General features: G+C 35.2%; 1 protein-coding gene across 2 annotated transcripts in view; it reads left to right on the plus strand.

The window, feature by feature from the left end:
* The first annotated feature begins 18214 nt into the window (after positions 1–18214).
* The window catches only part of LOC148941190 (uncharacterized), a 95897-nt gene continuing 92845 nt past the window's right edge, over positions 18215–21266 (plus strand). The window contains exon 1 of one of the 2 annotated variants that reach the window (XM_089103881.1): positions 18215–18338. The gene's annotated coding sequence lies outside the window, so the exon portion shown is untranslated. The remainder of the gene's footprint in view (positions 18339–21266) is intronic. The other variant, XM_089103882.1, reaches the window with a different exon arrangement.

Raw genomic sequence — 21266 nt, forward strand, 5'->3', positions numbered from 1 at the left:
AAAAGGAATAATCAGAAACTTGTCCAATTATTCTGAAAGACATTGCAGAGATGAAATAAATTTAAATAATAAAAGTATTGAATCCGCAAAAATAAAAATAGGAGATATGCGACAAACGAAATCAAGAAAATAGCGGAATTATGGAAAAACATAGTAAAACCCAACGTGACGCCACAAGATGCCGCAATGGCGCAGCATAGCGCCAGTATGAATCTAATAAACAATGAAAATTCCTAAAAATCTGCTATTTGAGGAACAGATTATATCTTACGACAAAGGAGAAGGTTTTATTTGGGTAACTAATAACCACGAAAATGATACAATTACAATAAAAAAGGGGACGTGTTTAGTTCAAATCCAGGTTTTATCGGAGAATGATTTAAATAGATGAGAAAAATCTAAAAGAAACCTAGTTAACTGCATTAAAACCACTAATAACAAATATCCTTTAACTAAATCGCAATTCTTAAACAAATTTAATATTGATCATATTACGGACTTGGAACTTAAGAAAAAACTATTCTAATTATTATATAACTTTAAAGGTGTATTTTCCGCATCATGAAGATTACATAGGACTGATACCATTTTTTGAACTCTCGATTTTAACAACTGGTAACCGTGTAGCAAGACAGCCATATCGTGTGCCGTATAAGCACAAAGAGTGATTAAAAAAGAAAATCCCTGAATTAAAAAAAATGAAATTATACACCGCAGCATAAGTCTGTATAGTTCACCGGTGATCCTAGTACCCAAGAGGAATGAAGATCTTAGACTTCTAGTAGATGATAGAGCCCTCAACAAACAACTAATTACTGGCAAATTTTCTTTACCAAGAATAGCTGAAATTCTTTACTCAATTTCAAGCAAAAACAAAATTTTTACTTTTTTGGAACTTACCCAAGGCTACCACCAAGTGGAAGTAGCCGAAAAAAATGTCCACAAAACTGCATTTTCAACCTCTGAATGTGGTTCATATGAATATTTAAGGGTACCTTTTGGACTTAAAACAAGTTCAAGCGCGTTATGTAGACCTTTATTACACCTGTTAAGAGGATTAAAGAATATCATTCATTTTGTTGATGATGTCATATGCGTGGAAGAAAACACTGAACAACACTTAGCAACACTAGCTAAGGTGTTAGAGAAGTTCAGACAAGGCAATTTAAAATGCCGGCCTGAGAAAGTAAATTTATTTCAACCTAAAATTAAATTTTTAGGAGTAGTAGTAACACAAGGAGAGATATCCCCATACCCTGATAAAATAAAATGTGTTAAAAACCACAAACCCCCAAGGACTATGAAAGAGTTTAGAAGCATCTTTGGTATTTCAGGCTACTTTAGGAAATTTCTACGCCTTTATGTCTAAGTTGTAAAATCCCTTGAAGACATCTTTAAGGGAAACTTACTAAACATTATATGGTCCCACACCGAACGATCTTCCCTAGACCATCTCAAAAAGGAACTCACTTCTGAACCAATATTATCACTTCTTGATTTCAAAAACAGACAATTTGTGGTCACAACCGATGCAAGTTCAAAGGGCATTGGCGCTATTTTTTCGCAAATAATCCCGGTAGAAAACCCTAATCTTGTAGTGGAACCGCCTAAACAAAAAAAAATAAAAAAAAGTTATTTGCTGTTCGAGCAGAACCTTATCAAAAGCCAAAAGTAGTTACCCCGCCACAAACTTAGACTTGTTATCTATAATCTACCACTTGAACAAGTTTAGACACTATTTAATTGGTAGAAAATTTATGCTACGATCAGACCATAAAAGCTTGCAGTACCTGCGTACATTTAAAAACCCCACGGGCATTCTAGCTAGATGGATTATGAAAATCCAAGATCTAGATTACGAATTTGAATATTTAAAAGGTAAACAAAATGCAGCTTGCGACTTTTTGAGTAGATACCCAGAAAATATTCCGTCGGAAAGTGAGGAAAATGAAGTTAACGCTATCAATGCTAAGAGCAAACATGGACGTAAGAAAAACAAAGTCAAGGACACGGGAAAAGAAAATAAGATTAACTATTGTCCCTTGTCCTTAGATAATATAAAAAGAAATCAAAAAAAGAAGGATAGACGTGTTGCACTCATTAATTATGCTGTGAATCACGAAGTGCTGTTTGATGAATTCAAAGTGATAATAGAACAGATAGACAATTTTCACATTTACCTTGATGAAGAAATACTACTTAGAATCGTGACTGCTGAGAAAAAAAGAAACCAAACCTCAATAATACCTGTATTACCACAAAACTTAATAATAACTGCATTTGAATATTTTCATTCAGATATAGGTGGACACTTAGGAGTAACGAAAACTTTCCATAAATTAAAACAATATTTTTACGTGCCGTGGGCAATAACAAAACTTAAAGAATTTGTGAAGTACATGCGAAGCGTGTAACTTAAGAAAAATTCCCCCAGCTTATGCTAATCCTCCAATGGGAAAGGTCCTGGTAGCTAAGTACCCCTTTGATATTATCTCATTTGACTTATATGGAACCAGTGGAGGCTTGCCTGTTCCAACAGAGGCCATACATGTATTCTTTCGGTTATAGATAACTTTTGTGGATTTAATTTTGCAAAAGCATTAAAAAATTAAGGTGCTTACACCACTAGTAGGACGTTAGCGAAATCAATTATACAATTTAGCGTTCCAATTAAAGTTTTAAGAGACAATGGAAGCAATTTTGTTTCAAAAGTAACAAAAGACTTAATGAGTTTTCTTAATATAGAGAAAATGGTGACAAGTCCGTACCACACCACAAGCTAATGTTGGGATATAAAATAGGCATAAAATTGGTTCTAACGTACTAAGCGTTTAAACAAAATACAATAGTAGTTGCTGGGATCTGTTTTATCTAGTCTAAACAACGTAGTCAATACTCCTTCTCAAGAAACAACAAAGTACAATTAATTTTATTTGTTTTTTGGTCGTGATTTTAAAATCCCGTATAATGAAATTGTTGAATCTCGGCAGTATTATAATAACTCGGAGGATTACAAACAAGAATTCATAAATAGGATGAGGAAAGCTTATAAAATAGTTAGGGAAGAGTTGGAAAATGTAAAATAAACCAAGAGCTAAGAAACCAACACAAAGTAAAGAGGAATATAGATTTCAAGATAGGAGACTGCGTCTACCTAAAGAGCGAGGCAAAAACGGAGGGCAAAAAACTTTTCAACAAATATTCTGGACCGTACAGAATAGTCAAAAAGTACGATAACGATTATACTTTTAAAATGGAAAACCCCGATAGTGGAAGAACTTACAAGGTGCATGTTAGCCGAATAAAAAGAGCCAAATTTCCAGAAAGATGGGTTTTACATCCCTCCTCCACTGATTCGTCAGATGCAGAAAATGAGCCCCCTAAATCAAGATTGGCAGAGCTAAAACCCTTTAATTTCAAGCAAGACTATTTTGAGAATGAGAGCTATGAAAAATCTAGTTATTCCAAAGAAAAAATCCCTAATACCAGTAAGAATAAAAAAGCCAAAATATCCAAAAAGTTCATCATCGGAGAGTGCAGGAGAATTGGATTATGCAATATCTCCAAAAACCCAATTTTTCCCCGATAGAATTTCGACCCCTTGTCCCCCCAAAAGATTTCCAGACAATATGGTTTCCCCTGCAACACCAATAGAAAGGCCCCTGTCATTGCAGGAAGAATTAAACAGAGCTGTAGAAACCCCCGGTATTATTGTAAAGAAAACTCCTCCCAAAGATTCAACTAAAACAAACCTGCGAGAAGCTATGGATTTAATAAATTTCCCCATAAAAACGATTCAAAGTACATTGCCCGAGAATAAAACTCTCAAGGATGACCAGCAAGGACAATATCATGATATAACTGTGTCCAAGGTCAAGCCTAAACAGCGGACTTCATGGAGGGAAACCCTAGTGCAAAAAATGCCCCATCCCCCTGAAGACATGGCATTCAAACAGTGGAGGAACCCCGCAAAAAATCTTGAGTCCTCCCAAAGCTCTCAAGAATCTTTCAAATCTCCCGAGTTGAAAACTCATAGCGAGGACTTAGAGAATAAACCTTCTACTTCCAAAGGAGTAGAAATTTACGAAGGAATGGCAGGTGATACCTCAAAAAGTGACACCTCTAAAAGTTCTAATCCGGATTCATTGGAAACCAGTTCCGAAGAGTCTGACGGCAAATCAGACCATAGGGTAATTAAAGGAATAGGAAAATCAATACCGACTTCAGCAGCCGCACACGCGAAAGAAACAAAATTAAAAGGGCAAGAATTTTTGAAAAAACAATAAAAAAAGTTTGATCTTATTTCGCAGGCAGACCCGAAAAACAAAAAAACACAAGAAACAGAGGAGAAAATAACGACACAATCAGGCAGAACGGTTAAAAAACCTGACAGATGGAAATATTCGTAATTAATGTAAAGACAAATTTCAAATCCCTTATGAAAATCAACTTGTGATCCACCACAATAAATTTAACAGTGTGCAAGTAAAGTTGATCAAGTCAATATTAATGAAAAAAAATTAATACGAGTGATGTCAAAACATTGGTGATCAGAGAGAAAGGCCTAAGGTAAGAAGCTCGTGGTCGATTGAGAACGACAAGTGGTGCTGGACCACGTTTTTTGGGAAGCCTGGGGATTAACTAAAGGCCCAGGCAGCTTCTTATTTGTTGGGTTTTGGTGCTCTCCTTGTATTTCCTATGAAAAATCAACCAAGGTCGTAAAAAAAATTGATATCATCAAAAAAAAACTACCAGAACAGAGACGTCTAAATATGAGCTGATCATGTTCGTGGATATGTACAGGATAATAAGGATCATGAATTTTGTTCCCTTGGATCCTCTTCATATTTATGAATGTTATCATGATCTCTGTTCCAAGAGAAACTATTTGGTCCTATACCTGAACACGATCGTGGAGTGTCCTAACTGTGAGCATTTTCAGATCATGACAATGGAATCAAGACCTATTGGAAAGGCGATAATTGATACTGAGTTCATTACCATAATGAACGCGAAGGAAAACATTATATATTCGGCCGCTATGTTAGTCGTGGACTAACAAGGAAATCAGATATATGCGAAAGAATGGGATTTAACCTACAACCTTAAAGGGTATGCACCCCACACTTACAAGTATAGTTTAGTGCTCGCGAGTACCCCCAAGTATCGTCCGGCTAGGGGGAAAATCAAAACAAAATACAGAGAAAAAAGCGCGAAACAACTTGGTTGTTTACAATTATTTAGAAGGTGCCTACGAAAGAACCTCAATATCAAGAATTTCTATTCCAAGGGACCCACTCAAACAGACCTTTTACTTCTTAATAAATGCAGAGCCCCCAAAATTTGCTATAACCTCGAAAGGAATCCCCAATGTGTCAAATATGAAGGCATACACCATCCTTTAGCTTAAATTCAATATTACAAAGAATTTTTATTCGACCCATAATCTGAACAATATAAACCTTTTGGCAGTACATAATTTCTGAAGCGTACAAAAACTTACAAAAGAAATAAAGACGCTTGTAAGTATAAAGTTAAAAAAACTAAGAAAATTCTAAACTCAAAACCACCTATTAGTAGGTAACTGTGGAAAAAATTAATCCCATATATATGAAATATTGTGTCTTAGTGCAGATTATAATTATTTTTGGCCTACACATAAAATAGGATATCAGTGTAATTATGTACTGCACGCTTACTTATTCATGTGTTTTTTACTCGAGAAATATAATGTAAAATTAAATTGTATAGCGATTATTAGCTACGCTTTAAAGTTATATCTCAACCAATCATGGTGGTATATCACGACCAGAATAAAGCTTAGAACTTCTAACTTTACTTTCCTAACCTATCTAATCCTAAAATATTTATTCTGTTTTACGCCTACAAATCAGTTTTCTTTGGCCAATGCCACAAAATGATTATATAATAAAAAATATCAGTGTAATTATGTACTGCAATATTCAAGCATGAAAATTCATTGCCTTTAAAAAAATATAATAATAGCAAAGCAGTAAACAAACGAATTTTCCAAAAAATGGGTAAAATTAATGATAAATTAATTCTAGAAACAGACAATAAGATGAGGCTTAAGAATATCTTCATTATCTTCGTTGTTCACGCAGTGGCCCAAGATATTGTAAAACATGGAGTAATATTCAAGCATGAAAATTCATTGCTAGCTAGCCATGACGCATGGAAGATCTTTATGAAATTGGACCCAAAACCCTTCGAGACCTTGTTTCAACAAGTAACAAGACTAGAAAGAAACACGAATGAACTCAAAGAATCGATATTTCAATTCCTTAGATCGAACAAATGACTACAGGCCAGTAAAATAATGCACAGTAAAGATAATAAAGAGTTTCCGACTTCAGTTGTCCCCAAACTAAAATCAAAATTCGTAATAGATGACTTTGATGAGAAAAGGACAGAAATTGACATGGCACTTGGAACAAGCACTAAGGAAGACAGAAGGAAAAGACTGGCGGATAATATTGAATACTTAGCGAGGGACGTTGCTAAAACAAAATCAATACAAAACCCTAAATTACTGACTACAGGGAAAGGAAAACCTTATGATGGAAATTACGCAATGATAGACGAACAACCATTACCCGATCTAAATAAGAAAAACGCCCAAGAAGTTTCAACTCATCAAGCCTACTTAATACTATATAGACAAAGACTACAAGCCTTATTTGAATTATTCAACGGAAATACAAAAATTAAAACAAAGTACCACGAAGATTTTCGAAGTATTCTTTCGAAGAAATAAATACCATAGGTCTACAGGCCTAATTCTCATCATCGGAGAACTCGCCTCCCACCTTTTTGGTTTGACAACGGAGGAAGACCTAAAAAGCCTGAGGGAAAGTGTAAGAAAGCTGAATAATGCCACGAAAGTAACACAGGAGGTACAAGCCAGTGTAGAAAATTACCAGAGAGATAAAATTGAAATCATATCTAAGAGAATCTCAAAAACTTGACATGTAATAAAGTATTTAAGAAAATAGGTGAACCCCGTGGTCATAGACGTGAGCCTTACCATTGTTTCACTTGATACGATTACCATGTTGTTAATCAATTTGGCGACATGTCTCAGACAATTCAAGTTTGCATTATTTTCCCTCACGGGAGGAACCTTGTCCTACGACCTATTAGATCCTTCTAGCCTAGAAAAATGTGTTAGACAAAATATAAACGCACCTAACGTTTGGTTTACATTTACCCGTAGAGCCAGAAGTATCAAATTTATTCCTTTACTATACTAAATTAAAGGTCCGTGTCACGGAAATAAATGAACAGTTATTTGCAGTAGTAACAATTCCATTGATAAATCAACAATCCGTTTACGACCTGTACAAAATTTCGACCTTCCCTGCTAACATAAAGAAGACGAATTCATTTATGACTATCACGCCTGAAGTAGAGTATTTGCTTGTTGATCAAGATAGACGAAAATACGCCCTAGCCAATCCACAAGATTTAAAAGAGTGTGTACTATTCAAAAACTTAGTGTGCCAACTTGCGTTACCTATTTATAATGTCAAGTCTGGATCCTGTATGTTAGATATATTTTTGAAAGACACCCAACAGGAAGAAACACTGAATTCATGCGAAGTCTAAATAGGAAGTACTAAGCGAGAAATATTCATACACCTTAGAAATGATCTTTGGTTATTTTCTGTTCCAAGAGAAACTGTTGGAACTTTGTCTTGTTATAATAATACAGAAAGAATAGACCCAAGTTACAAAACAGAATTACTGTTACAAAATGTGGGTACGATAACCATAAAACAAGAGTGTCGGCTCGTAACTAAAGAGTCAACTGTTCGAACGCCGTTAATCACCACGAGCACAAAAATAATAAGTCCCAAAATGACCAACTTCAAGGCAATTAACCTTTCGTACACTATTCCCAATATAGAAAACGAGGAAATGAAAACCTCGATATGGTCAAAAATAGAAAAGAATAAAGGGACAATAAGGCTTACAAAAATAAGAGAAGCATTAGATTCCCAGATTCCCCTATTTACAAATGAAGACCAAAGATTAACGTATATGGAAAATAGATACGGATTGTTCTCAACCAATTTCTGGTTGAACTTGCTACTGGCCGTATGTTTCGTATTCGCGACTTCCCTGACCATAAGAACCCTATTGACTTGTAATTACGGAAAAATCATGAGACTAAGAAGGCGAAAACCAAGAGAAGAACACGGGGAAACGGCTGAAATGCAGAGGTGAAACCTGGAACCCCATGAGAACGTCTAAGCCAAGAGAAAGGGAAGACATGAGAAAACGAGTGGGTATAGAAGTCTCCACTCGTCCTTGCTATGTCTTGTTCCCTCATTGTAAGGTTGTTTACGTAAAACCGTGTGGCTATGACGCTGCAACATGCGTTTCTTAAATAGCACGGACGGGCGTGAACTATGCAGGCATGAAACATGTTGTAAAATTAGACCTCAAAATTAATAATGTAGAGTAAATTATGTTTATTTAATAAGTATTGAAGAATTAAATAAACGCTTTATTGTTGTTTCTTTTCTCAAAACAAATTTGAAGACATCTCTGTTTTAGATTTCCCAATGAGAATTATGTTGTGTTATTATAACCAACGCTATGTAGTAATATCAGTCTATCTTTTTATATTATCTTGTAGGATAATCTTCACCCTAAAATGCACCCAATCGTATTGTTTACCATGTATTAATACTACTTGATTTTAAAGAACGTGTGATTCTGCCTCGTTGTTTTTATTACAGGAAGTGGATTGACATATTGGATATAGATCATTACAATGAACTGCACAGCGCAGATAAAGCCTAGTAGCATCTATTTTCATCATACCTCAACCAACGAAGAGTACTCACCATACACTCCAGGCAATTTCTATCCCAGCTACGTCTACGAAAACTACAGTTACCTTTGATCGTTGTTTCCTCGACCATGAACCATACTAGGTATCAGGTAACATTAGATTTGAATCTCAGTATCCAGTGCATTATCGAACTATATAATCTCATAAATTCTGAGAACCCCATCGATCAGTACAAGATATAAGTACATAAATATCACCTTTGATAATCATTATGGACCCATATACCATATGACTGTATAGTTATGATATTTGATGACCCCAAAAACTATTTATGTGTCTTAGACTTACGCGTCGAATCCCTTTCGACCATCTCTCGGAATCCATCCTATCCCCTCTGTGTGGAAAGTTGTTATCCCATAAATATTACGAGATAATTTCTGAAAAATGGACCTGGAAACCAGAATTAACCATAGTGACTAACTCCTCAGTGATAATATACCCCTCCCACAAGTTAAAGACAATATGTTGAAGGAGTCACTACAGTTGATGTCGACCTGTTCCAAATCCAAACTTCAATTCCCCTGTGATTAACCTAGAAATCACCTCAAAGGTTAATAGACGCAAGCCATGAGCTAACAATTTTATAAGAGACACAAATGAACAATTTTATACGAGAATACATACTCTATTTGCCTCAAAATATCCCAAAAATGATATGCTGAGAAGAAAATAAATGCATTCCGAGTGTTCGACCCCTTAATGATAAGGCACCCTATGAACTATCAAAAAGCAGGTGAGAATGAACTCTGATAGTATATTCCCACACCTGTAGTTGGAAGCATCATTTCACAGTTGACAATTAGAGAAAGCTTGTCGTTTGAACACAATCAGGCTCGAAATGTTCCATGAAGAAACTATATTGTAAGTGCTTTAAAAAATATTGCCAAGACGAAAAGAGTGAAGGACAATAATTTACAACAGAAGGATTGAGTACGCTAAAGACTCGAATGGTGATGAAATAGATGTGAATTTATATATGTTACTTCTTAATAACTTTAATAACTCAAAAATCCCAATATCCTATCATTAACGTTGCGTAGAAAACATCCCCAGTGAAAGTGTTTTGATGTTACCAGTGAATATGGTAAACCAAATGTTGTGTGTTTTAAATCATTTTTGTATGTAGTGTTAGAGTTCCAGATAGAGTTATACGTTGCGTTGTCGAGCTATTAATTTAATGTAGCATAGACAGAAAGTAGTGTGCTATATAGACAACAAAAAAAAGCCTTGTAAAAAGTGAATTCAAAAAATAGCCCCAACCTTGTTGGAAATGTAAAAGTAATCAGTGTTAGACATAGAAAAAAAAATCTTTAGTATAGTAGCTAGCCTAGAACCATGAATAATCTTAGTCCGGTAGATGAATTTTAGATAGGGACGTAGAATAAAATAAGAAGAGTAATAGAGAAAAATTTTAGCACTCCTGATTAAGCCAAAATATAAACATGAAATAATACAATGAATAAATAGTTAATAAATTGCGAACATTTCAAAAGCCCAAAGGCAAGCAAATCCTAATGACGGGACGTACTTAATTAATGGGAAGGGTAATATGTACCGTGAGTAAAATGCGATATATTTAAAATACAAAAATAAAGTTCCCTCTGTCTAAAGATAATTCCGACTTCCTCTAATTAAGTTTAAATCTAGTTTCAAAAAGAAAGAAAAGTCCTTAATCAGCAATAAGAAAAATTGCAGTTAGCCTCAGACAAAGAACGGCGCTATCCAAGCTTTGGATTTCGCTAAGATAGTGGGCAATAAAAAAAGATGCGACGAACAATATTTCTAAGGAAGTTTAAATTATGAGAGCCGTGTGAACGTTTGAATCATCAAAAATAATTAAGACAGATTATTGGACGGAGGGTTTGGCCCACCTCAGGACTTAGGCCAATCGTGGGGTAGCTCCAATGGCACATGATCAGGACTTAGAATATATATATAGTGAAGAAAAGTGTTCTTCGTGCTCTCATTATTATGGACAGAATTATTTCGGCGTTTAAGCTTTGCGATTCTATCAGTGTTGTTATCTCAGTCACCGTTGTTGCCACTTGAAGTAACCAATTGCTGTTCATCTAATCATATAATTCTCAATGAATCTTTTGCTTTTTGCCTGTGTTTTTTTCATTTTATAGGTCTGTATCTAGTCTAACGACAGGTGATTAGTTCGCATATCTCCAAGGTGCGTTCCCAGGGAATCTGAACTCCAGATAGTTCGAAGAAGAGAGGTCACATTTATATGGCTACACATTTTTTTTTCTCTCAATAATTGAGGGTGGCGCAGGCCTTGATAGCACAATCTTTAGCGCTATAAGCGACGCTATCAGAGAATTTATAAGGTATAAGATCGCAGCTTTAAAGTACGATATTAGATTTGACGCGGTCAATATTTATGACCACAATTAAGCCCAGTCCTTTCTTTTATAGCCACAAATCTCATTTATCGCTACACGTCCAATGTTAAGAAATATAATAACCTATAGCTCCTAAAAATAGAGTCAGATCAAGACAGAAAGTACACCATTAGAACTTCAAGAAAAGTTACAGCTGCTACAGCATTCTACCTAAACGGCATTTTTTTTTCCACAGATAGCTTGGCACTGGAACATCGTAGAGAGCTGTTGAATGGCTCATTTGAAACGAAATTAATGGGGTTAAAAACCTTTTGTAATTTTCCCTAAAATAGAAAAATTTTTCACGAAAAACTGCATATTTCATGTTAAAGATTGATCAATGACGTCATAATTGTAGGTTGTAGCTAGGTCTTCTCTTACTATTCCAATTAATAATTCCTTCTCGTAATTTCACATCAAACAAAGAACATCTATATTAGAAAATAACCATATTAAGTTCGTCACATTTTTTGTCTTTCTGACTGTTTTGTATATAAAGTAAATATAATCACATTGAACAGTTACTGTTTACAATATATTGAAAAGATGCAAAGGTATTGATTTTTCTCGTATTACAAAGACAAGATACCAAACGAAGCAGTAGAATTTTATTACGATTTAGTGTCATCAGTGAAACAGGTTCTACTTAGATGACGAATTTGAGGTTGGTGCTATATCATATTGTAGACAATCGAACTATTAAATACCCTGTTACAGTATGGTGGATGAAAGCGTGCCTCATAATCAGAGGATTCCGGGTTCAAACCCACCTGTGGCAGGGGATGTGCTGATTCTAGATAAAACCGGGATAGCCACTGCACATCCTTAGCTTAGTGGTTTACCTGGCTTACCCATCTCTCTTAACACCTCGATGGACACGTCAACGATAAACGTAAAGAACCCATTATCTCTATATGAGTTCAACATGTTAAAAAACTCTTTTCGGAGTTCGGGCATAGAGAGTGTCATGCGTACTTCAGGTAAAGTTGCGTCCTTTATAATATTTTGGTCCTCACGCATATGTATACATTTTTTTTATTTCGTCATCTTGGTCCGTCTTATTTGTTTCTTCTGAAAAAAAAAACTTTAGTTTGAGCACCTAGTCTCATTAACTCAGCCCTGATAGGGATTATATCAGCGGTAAGAGACCCTCCTCTATTATAGCTCTGTCTCTCTCCCTCATTCTCCCTACCTAAGTTCATACTATAAATCGTTCTCCCTTGGTTGAATTCTCCATTTCTTCTACCTATATCTGTGAAATTTTTTCCTTTTGCATTGTTGAAATCTCTCTTGAATTCAGCATTATTTTGTGCGTAACTTGCGCTACCTCTGTTTATCTTATAGCCTTGTTCTTCAACTTCCTCTTCCTCTCCCACTGTCACTGTTAAAATCTTTTCTTTTGCTGCCTCTGCTATACTCTCACCTTCCTCGACCAGGGTTTGTATATCAGATTCGGCTACAGCAGGATGATCCTGTACTGTATTTTTTTTCTTTGCTAAGAGGGGATGTTTCATCCTCTTTTCTTTATAAATGAGCAAAATTGTGTATATGTTTATATATTCTATTTCTCGAAAATGGCTCCATTTTTTCGGGATAATTTATATCTTGGGATATTCTCAAATAAAAAAGTGATCTAGATAGATCAGAAGTTTAGATAGGTCAATTTTTGAATACTACAGTCATAGGAATGCCCGTTGAAATATGCATATATGGTGTTGTGCACTTCTTTTGAAACGTTAGGGACTATAGTTTATCCAAGAAATGAAACGTCATGACCAGTAAAATAGGGCATCGTCCTTTTCTTTATTGTTCTGACACTGCTAGTTATTGTATTTGATAAACTCTAGTCCCTAACGTTTCAAAAGAAGTGCACAACGCCATATATGCATATTTGAACGGGTGCTCCTATGACTTTAGTATTCAAAAATTGACCTATCCAAACTTCTGACCTATCTAGGTCGCTTTTTTATGCGAGAATATCCCAAGATATAAATTATCCCGGAAAAATGGAGCTGTTTTCGAGAAATAGAATATATAAACATATACACAATTTTGCTCACTTATAAAGAAAAGAGGACGAAACATCCCCTTTTAGCAAAAAAAAATACAATACAGGATCATCCTGCTGTAGCCAATTCTGATATACAAACCCTGGTCGAGGAAGGTGAGGGTTTAGCAGAGGTAGCGAAAGAAAAGATTTTAACAGTGGCAGTGGGAGAGGAAGAGGAAGTGGAAGAACCTGGCTATAATTTAAACGGAGGCAGTGTAAGCTACGCACAAAACAATGCTGAATTCAAGAGAGATTCCAATATTTAAGTGGTATAGATAACTGACGAATTTTGTGACACGGTATTTGAAGTTTTGTATGCAGCATTGCTCGATGAAAAAAACAACTAATTTTGATAGTTATTTATGTTAAGAATACATAGCTAACAGATACTTCAACTACTCGTATTATATAAAGGTTCCGAAACGCCACAACCATTTCGTTGCTACCAGATTTCTACTTCTCTTGATGAATAACGAAGAAGACCAGTTTCCAGCCAGCGACTTGTGAATTTTTGAACTCATGAATAGGCTCGAATCTGTTGTAAATTTAAGCTGTGATTTGAAAAAGACTGATGAAAACATTAATGTTTGCGGTCAACATTGATCGCACCGGCGGCGCGGCGTGCTGTTTTTTGCCCCGCCGCCGCCCTGGGGGCATATAAGAACGGTGTTGGCACAATGTATTATTTATTAATTTTTTCCTTTAGAGCAGGGCACTTCGTATCGAAGGAGTTGTCGTAGAAACTTCGAATAGCGCTCACTAAAATACGCACAAATTTTTTTTTATAAAGGCTGTAGATTGTTTAGGCACTTTAAAACACTTTTAATTCAAAGACGCATCTATAATGTAAGATCACTTATAAACACTCTAGATTACTTACAAACAACCAAAATCGTTTTAAACACTTTTTGATCACTTTGAACGCTTGTGAACACTTATAAATGCTTTAGAACGATTATAAGCATTTTTGATTAATTTTGTAAAAGTTTTTGTAAACGCACTTTTGTAAACGTTTTAGATCACTTATGAACACTTTAGATAGCTAATACTGACAAACACTTTATATCCCTTATGACCAGCCTGAACTGAACATAGGGCTATGGCTAGGGTGATGGGCTTTTACTTCAGTCTGGTGATAAACCAGCCTGAAACCGGCTGGTAATACCCTTTAGAATCTCATCTGCTCTGAAGTAATTGTGTTAAAGTATTTTTATAGTTATTTAAGTTATAGGAGGCAAAATTTGGCAACAATGTAATCAATTTGTAAGACTGGGTGATCGGCGAAAAATCTTTTCTTCAAAGTTTAACAGCACTGAACATAGGGCGATGGCCAGGGCAATTGGCGATGGGCTATTACTCCAGGCTGGTTTTCATTTATGAATACTCATAGTTCATACACATATATACGCTCCTAACACCAGGCAGGCATATTTATGCACCCAAACGCATATACTCACTCATGCCAACCGAGATACACGTGCACATACACACGCACTCATGAAGATTCTTAAATATGTGTTCATATCTACATATAAATATGTATACTTACTCATATATACTGCACCTACACTTATTTTACTTATGCATTTTATTTTACTAAATCAGGTAACAACAAACACAAAATAGGAAAGAAAAACAAAAAGAGTAAGAAAAAAAATGTATCCACAAACATATTTCCCTGGCAGGCAACCCCGATGAAGGGGGGGGGGGGGGCGGGAGGATTCCTCTTCAGTGCTCACACATCCTTATTGAACCCGCTATAGGGGGTCCATACTTTGGACCCTCTTTTTGCCGTTTTGGGGACTCCTTAGCAAAATAACCGCCAACGCCAAAGCTGAGACACGTCGAAGTTTGTTGTTACCTTACTTTGCGGGGGGATCGTGCTTTGCCACTTTCTTTTCCAGCATCTTTCAAGGGTTACAGCCAAAACTTTGCCTTCTGGCCATTCATAAAGGTATTTGACCAGATTAGATTTACCTGCCCCCCCTGATTCTGCGCGGCCGCTGCAAAATCAAAGTATTTTTCCATTTCTTCACTCCCTACCTCTCGTTCCATCGAGGTTTCCTAATCAGAAGCCGAAGAAACAATTATGTGGCATAGCATTTGCTTCTTCGGCCTTTTTGCTTCTGCAATAATATTAGCCTGTATCAGGTCTGAAGTTTTTCCCCCAGCAACATTTTCAAGTTGTGCCTCCATTTTCTGTTTTCTTCTAACCATCTGAAAAAAAAACAACAACAACAAACTCAAGTGTTTTTTTTTGAGGGGGGGGGGGGGTTATGGTCTAATTGTCTCCAAGCTGAGGCAACTAATGTGTATGGAACATATTTCTGGCAGAAAATGGCTTCCTAGGAAATCAGCTTCCACCTGTCTTTAACAATGTGTCAAGCAAACAATTTTTTTCCCAAAAATAAGACCAAAGCACACAATTTTTTTACTTTTTCACTTTTAATTTCTTTCATGCTAGTCTGAAAGAAAGTAAGAGCAGAGGATTAATGCCTTTTTACTTGACGTTTGACATCTTTATGGAACGTAACGAATATATGGTTAAGGTTGTTTTGATGCCATTTGAGATTGGTGTAGTAGAAGTGACTGATAAAAGAAATACCTTTTTGGTAATTGTGGTATATCGCCCACCCTCGTCAAGTCTTCAAGAGTCTGTAAGGCAATATGAGTTTCTGTTAGACGCCCTTATCCAACAACACAATTTATTTTATGAAATAGGGGATTTAAATAATGGTTTAATGCTATATAATGCTTGGACATCGAATAAAGGATTAGAATTTCTGAACATTTTGTTTTAACACGCTTTGTTTCCTACTTGCTAACTACCATTAAAAATTTTTGATAACCCGTAACTCTTATTGATAACTTTTTTACATCTGAAAATTGTCTTGATGCTCAATTTTTTTTTTTAAATGACACGTTTGATCATTATGTTGTTGTTTCTGAGTTCTTTGGATCAGGAATGGAATTTTAAAAGAAACAACACAATTAAACAGGAAAAAAAGGTAAAATGAATGTAAAAATAGGAGATATACACCAGAATAGTTTGCTAAATATCAAACCATCCGAACCAGTTAATTGTTTATTTTATAGCAATTTTAACAAAAAATATTGGACCAAGTATATCCTACAGCTTTAAGAAGAAGCAAGGGTATACGTCGTAAGCATTGGGTTGCTCAAAACCCGTTTCAAATGTTTTAAAAAGTTAATTATATAAGATAAAGATGCAGTATTAACATTAAAAATTAACATTAACATTATAAAAATTAACATTGACATTGAGGACACACCGTATTAATCCTCTTATAATTTTCGACCCCGAAGATTTTAACCAAATCTGCTCGATCTGTTATCCAATGTTTACTTTCCTTCATTTGCTCTTACACCCTGTTACACATTTTAATAGGGAGTGGCTCAACTACTGTAATATCAATCCACCCTTAGATGCAATTCCTCAATTAATTCAACCACTTTTTTTATCTTCCAGATCTCAAAGTTATCTTATTTTTCCGGCTAGGACGGTGGATTTATGTGTTTTTCACTCCTTTTTACATTTTTTTTTCATTAGCCTATGTCTAATATCTCTTTTATCCAAGTCGTCGTTGCTTATACAATGCGTTCTTCTTAAGCAGAGCCAGGCTCGTTTCTCTTTAAATGACAATAGTATAGAATTCCCAATAGCGAAGTAAGAAGCCGTTATGGCTAGTTTAAAGAATTGTCCTTCATATTCAAATCACGTCACCTCCAACTCCTCAGCCACACCTTGCGTCACCCGACAAGTAAGATATGTCGATACTTCCTCATCTGCGAGCGAGTACCATCCTAGAAATATTGCAATATTGGCATATTTCCCCCGAAACTGATGTATTTTGATGGTGACTGGTGGAAAATTTTTTAGTAATCCTTTCAGGCGTACATCTTGGCGGATTTTAATTTTTCTGGCTTATTTTTGGCGTGAAATGCTTATTTGAAAGGACTAATTTTCTTCATTCGGATCCAATTACTTTTTATCATGCAACGAAGTTGTAATTTTATTGTTCCTTCCAACAGTATCTGGGTATTCTTACATTTCATAATAATTTCGTTGCTATCCATTAATCCATCGAACGCCAGATAAAAGAAATTGTTAGATATCAATATCATTTTCCCCTCGTAAGACTATAAAAGCATTATTTCTTGATGTTTAAAAAATTTGTACTGAGTCTATACAACACAATGTCATTAGCCATTGTTAAGCTTTCCAACGCCATGTATTCATCCATGTTTCCATGGATTTTTTTTTACCGATGCCAGGGATTTTGGAAATGTGATGGATTTACATTTAAAAAGCATGGGTTTTACGCGAAAACATGGATGTTATCAAGGAATCACGAATATAATTTTTTGTATGCCAGAGTTTTTTCATAACGGATAAGATTAACTACAAAAGTGACACAAATAGCCAAAATAAACGAAATTACTATTTGGACTTTATTGTGAAAATGGCTTAACATGAGTTGTGTTTTCTGCCACCGGGTTCGAAGCGTTTTTTGAGCGGGTTCTTCTTCTTCTATTTCAGCCAGGCGGGGCTTTTCAGTCGAGACTGTTCAGCCCTTTTCCTTCGACAAAAATCGTTTTCAATTTCTTCCTGTTCAACCAGCAAAACTTTAAAGCGTTTTCATGTTAGGGGTTACACGCGTATTGGACACGGGTTCTTCAAAACTGTAATTTGCTGGAATAGCGTGGTTGAGCACGGGCTCTTAGAAGACATTCGAGATGTCGAAAACACGCATTCAAAACGTTGATATACAAAACCTTTGTTGACCTTTGTCGAATTCCCGGTTGGATGTGGGTGTCGCAAGGCTTAAGGCTATGGAATAACAGATGGCTTCGCAGGCCTTGAAGAATTCAAAACATTCAGCATGCAGAGAATGTGATTTCAAACTGCAATGCTCACTCCTAGGCTGTTGCTCTTAAGTTTGGTAAATTTTCAAGGTTAACATAGGTTATACAAGATTCTATAACTGTCAGACAGGTGAGCACATGATTGGATTCTTTATTTTTTGGATGTAACACCAACATGTATCCTACAGTTAAAGAGACAGCCTTATTGGTGTATAGTGCCTGAGAGTAAAATTATAGTTTAGCCTAGTTACTTTTTGCTATCTTGGAAGGAGTTTAGGTAGGAAAAATGAAACTTTCAGTAGGCTAATAAATCAAGGCCAATGACATACTCTGGGAAGATAATGCAAAGCTTCTAAGTTACCTATTGAAATTTTGATAAAACAACATTTTATCTTCATTCTCACATTTTTATTCTCTGGTTTTAGTTCTAGAAATGTAGGCTAATTCCTGTTATTTGAGTAGAAATTTAGGTAAATATTTACCAAATCATATTATTGACTTATGAATAAACTGAATATAGGCCTACCACTTGATGCCTTTTTTATGCTCTTTATAAAATATAATAATCATTTTTGTCAGAAATGAATTTTAGCCCCCACCCCCTATAGGCTATTTACCAATTCAGGGCATAGGCTACATTTGCACATTAGGGGGGTGGGGGGAGTTTAAACTTACCTCTCATTTACATCAGAAATAAAATCCGGACAATATCTACAAAATCATATTATTGAGTTAGGAATAAAGTGAATACACCATTTGATGCCTTTTTTTTATGCTGATTACGAATATAATACACATTTCTATTGGAAATGAATTTCAGCCCCCCCCCTATATAGGCTATACCTAACCCAACCTAACCTAACCCTGAATTGGCATATATAGGGGGGGGCTGAAATTAATTTCCGATAGAAATGCTTATTATATTTGTAATCAGCATTAAAAAAGGCATCAAATGGTGTATTCACTTTAGTCCTAACTCAATAATATGATTTGGTAGATATTGACCTAAAATCTACCCCCACCCCCCTAATGTGCAAATATAGGTAAAAATTTAGAATTGTGGCCCCTGATAAGGAGACATGTTAAGAATACAATTCTTACTTTAAAATATGTATAATGATCTTAGTTAACATATTATCCCAGGAGGAGAACATTTATCATCAAGTCTTTCCTCTAAAAATCCTTCTTTTTCCAACTTAAAAAAAAGAGTTTCCTAAAACCACCATGCTGAGATTCAATGCTTAAGTCTTTTGAAATTGCTGCTTTAAATTGCTGCCAAATAAGTTGTTTTATAGAAAGTGTTCATGCTGGTCTTTGTAATTCTGTTTTTTAAATGAGCAGTGGTGCAAATACAAAATATTAATAGCAGTCGTAAAAATCAAAATATTGCTATAAATATACATATACATACAGAGTATATACCCTCACCCCCCTAATGTGCAAATATATTACAAAAAATGCATTATGAACCTAAATATAACCAAATGAACTGTACCCCAACCCCTAAATATATCCAAATCAGGGTATATATTTGCACATCAGGGGGTGGGGGCAACATTTATTTGTTATGTGAATGAAGGTTATATTTAGAATCAGAATGCAGTTTTGGTTGTATATTTGCACATTAGGGGGGTGGGGTATAATAATTTTTTGTTTTTAATGATAGAAAATGGTGTGGCAAAAATAAAAATTAAACAACTATTTACATGTTTACATTACATTAGGAGGGTGGGGTATATACTCTCTATGTATATGTGTATTTACAGCAATATTTTAATTTTCACCACTGCTATTAATATTTTTGTATTTGTGCCACTGCTCATTAAAAAAAGCAGAATTAAAAAGACCAGCATGAATGCTATCTATAAAACAAGTTATTTGGTGGCAACTCATAGTGGCAATTTCAATAGACTTAAGCATTGAATCTCAGCGTGGTGGTTTTAGGAAAATTTTTCTTATAAGCTGAAAAAGGAAGGATTTTTATAGGAAAGACTTGATGATAAAGGTTCTCCCCTTGGATAATATGTTAACTAGGATCATTAGACATATTTAAAAGTAAGAATTGTTTTCTTAACACGTCTCCTTATCAGGTGCCACAATTCTAAATTTTTACCCAAATATATACCCTGAATTGTATAAATAGGGGTGAGGGTAAAATTCATTTCTGACAAAAATGATTATTATATTTTAGTAAGAGCATAAAAAAAGGCATTGAGTGGTATATTCACTTTATTCATAACTCAATAATATGATTTGGTAAATATTTACTAAAATTTAAGCCATATCAATAGGTTTTTTCCTAAATTCAGGAAATGTACTTGCAGATCTTTGAAACCTCATAAATTGAGAATCAGCAAAGTTGTGAAGCTGAAAACACTTTCCCTGTACTTCATTTCAGCAGAAGATCTGTTTTGCAAGGTTATGTTGTAAAATTGTACTCTAGCTACTTTTTGCTATCTTGGGTAAAATTCTACTTTAGCTAGTTTTGGGTATCTTGGAAAGGGATTAAGCTAGAAAAATTAAACTTTAAGGGATGGGTCTACAGACTAAAATATGTCCTAGGAAGGTATTTTGAAATACCTACCTCTAATGCTTCTTTCTGTAGAGGGGCCTGATCTTTGATGGTCTTTAAAAATGTATGTTTAGTAAAAGTAAAACTTCGCGGAATAGACCTTTTGATTAAATAAAGTACAACCAAATTGTTTTGAGCTCTACAAATTTGATTCATTCCTATTTATAAGGTTTTGAAGGTAGGCAAATACATTTCCTAGATTTGGAGAAAAAAACATTGATATGGCTTAAAATTCTACTCAAATATCAAGAATTGCATCTTCAGAATTAAATCCAGAGAAAAAGAATCCGATAACTGAAAATTAAGGTAGAATGTTGTTTTGTCAAATTTTCAATAGGTATAGGCCTAGACCCATCATGTAGGCAAATTTCAGGACCCTCTAGAGGAAGAAGGAGTGGAGATAGCTACTTCAAAATACCTTCCTGGGACATACTTTAGCCTGTAGACTCATCCCTGAAATCTTCATTTTCCTGACTTAAACCCTTT

The sequence above is a fragment of the Artemia sp. Qi Xiang Cuo genome, chromosome 18 (genome assembly GCF_049724085.1).
Source record: "Artemia sp. Qi Xiang Cuo chromosome 18, ASM4972408v1, whole genome shotgun sequence".
Classification (NCBI taxonomy): Eukaryota; Metazoa; Arthropoda; class Branchiopoda; order Anostraca; family Artemiidae; genus Artemia; species Artemia sp. Qi Xiang Cuo.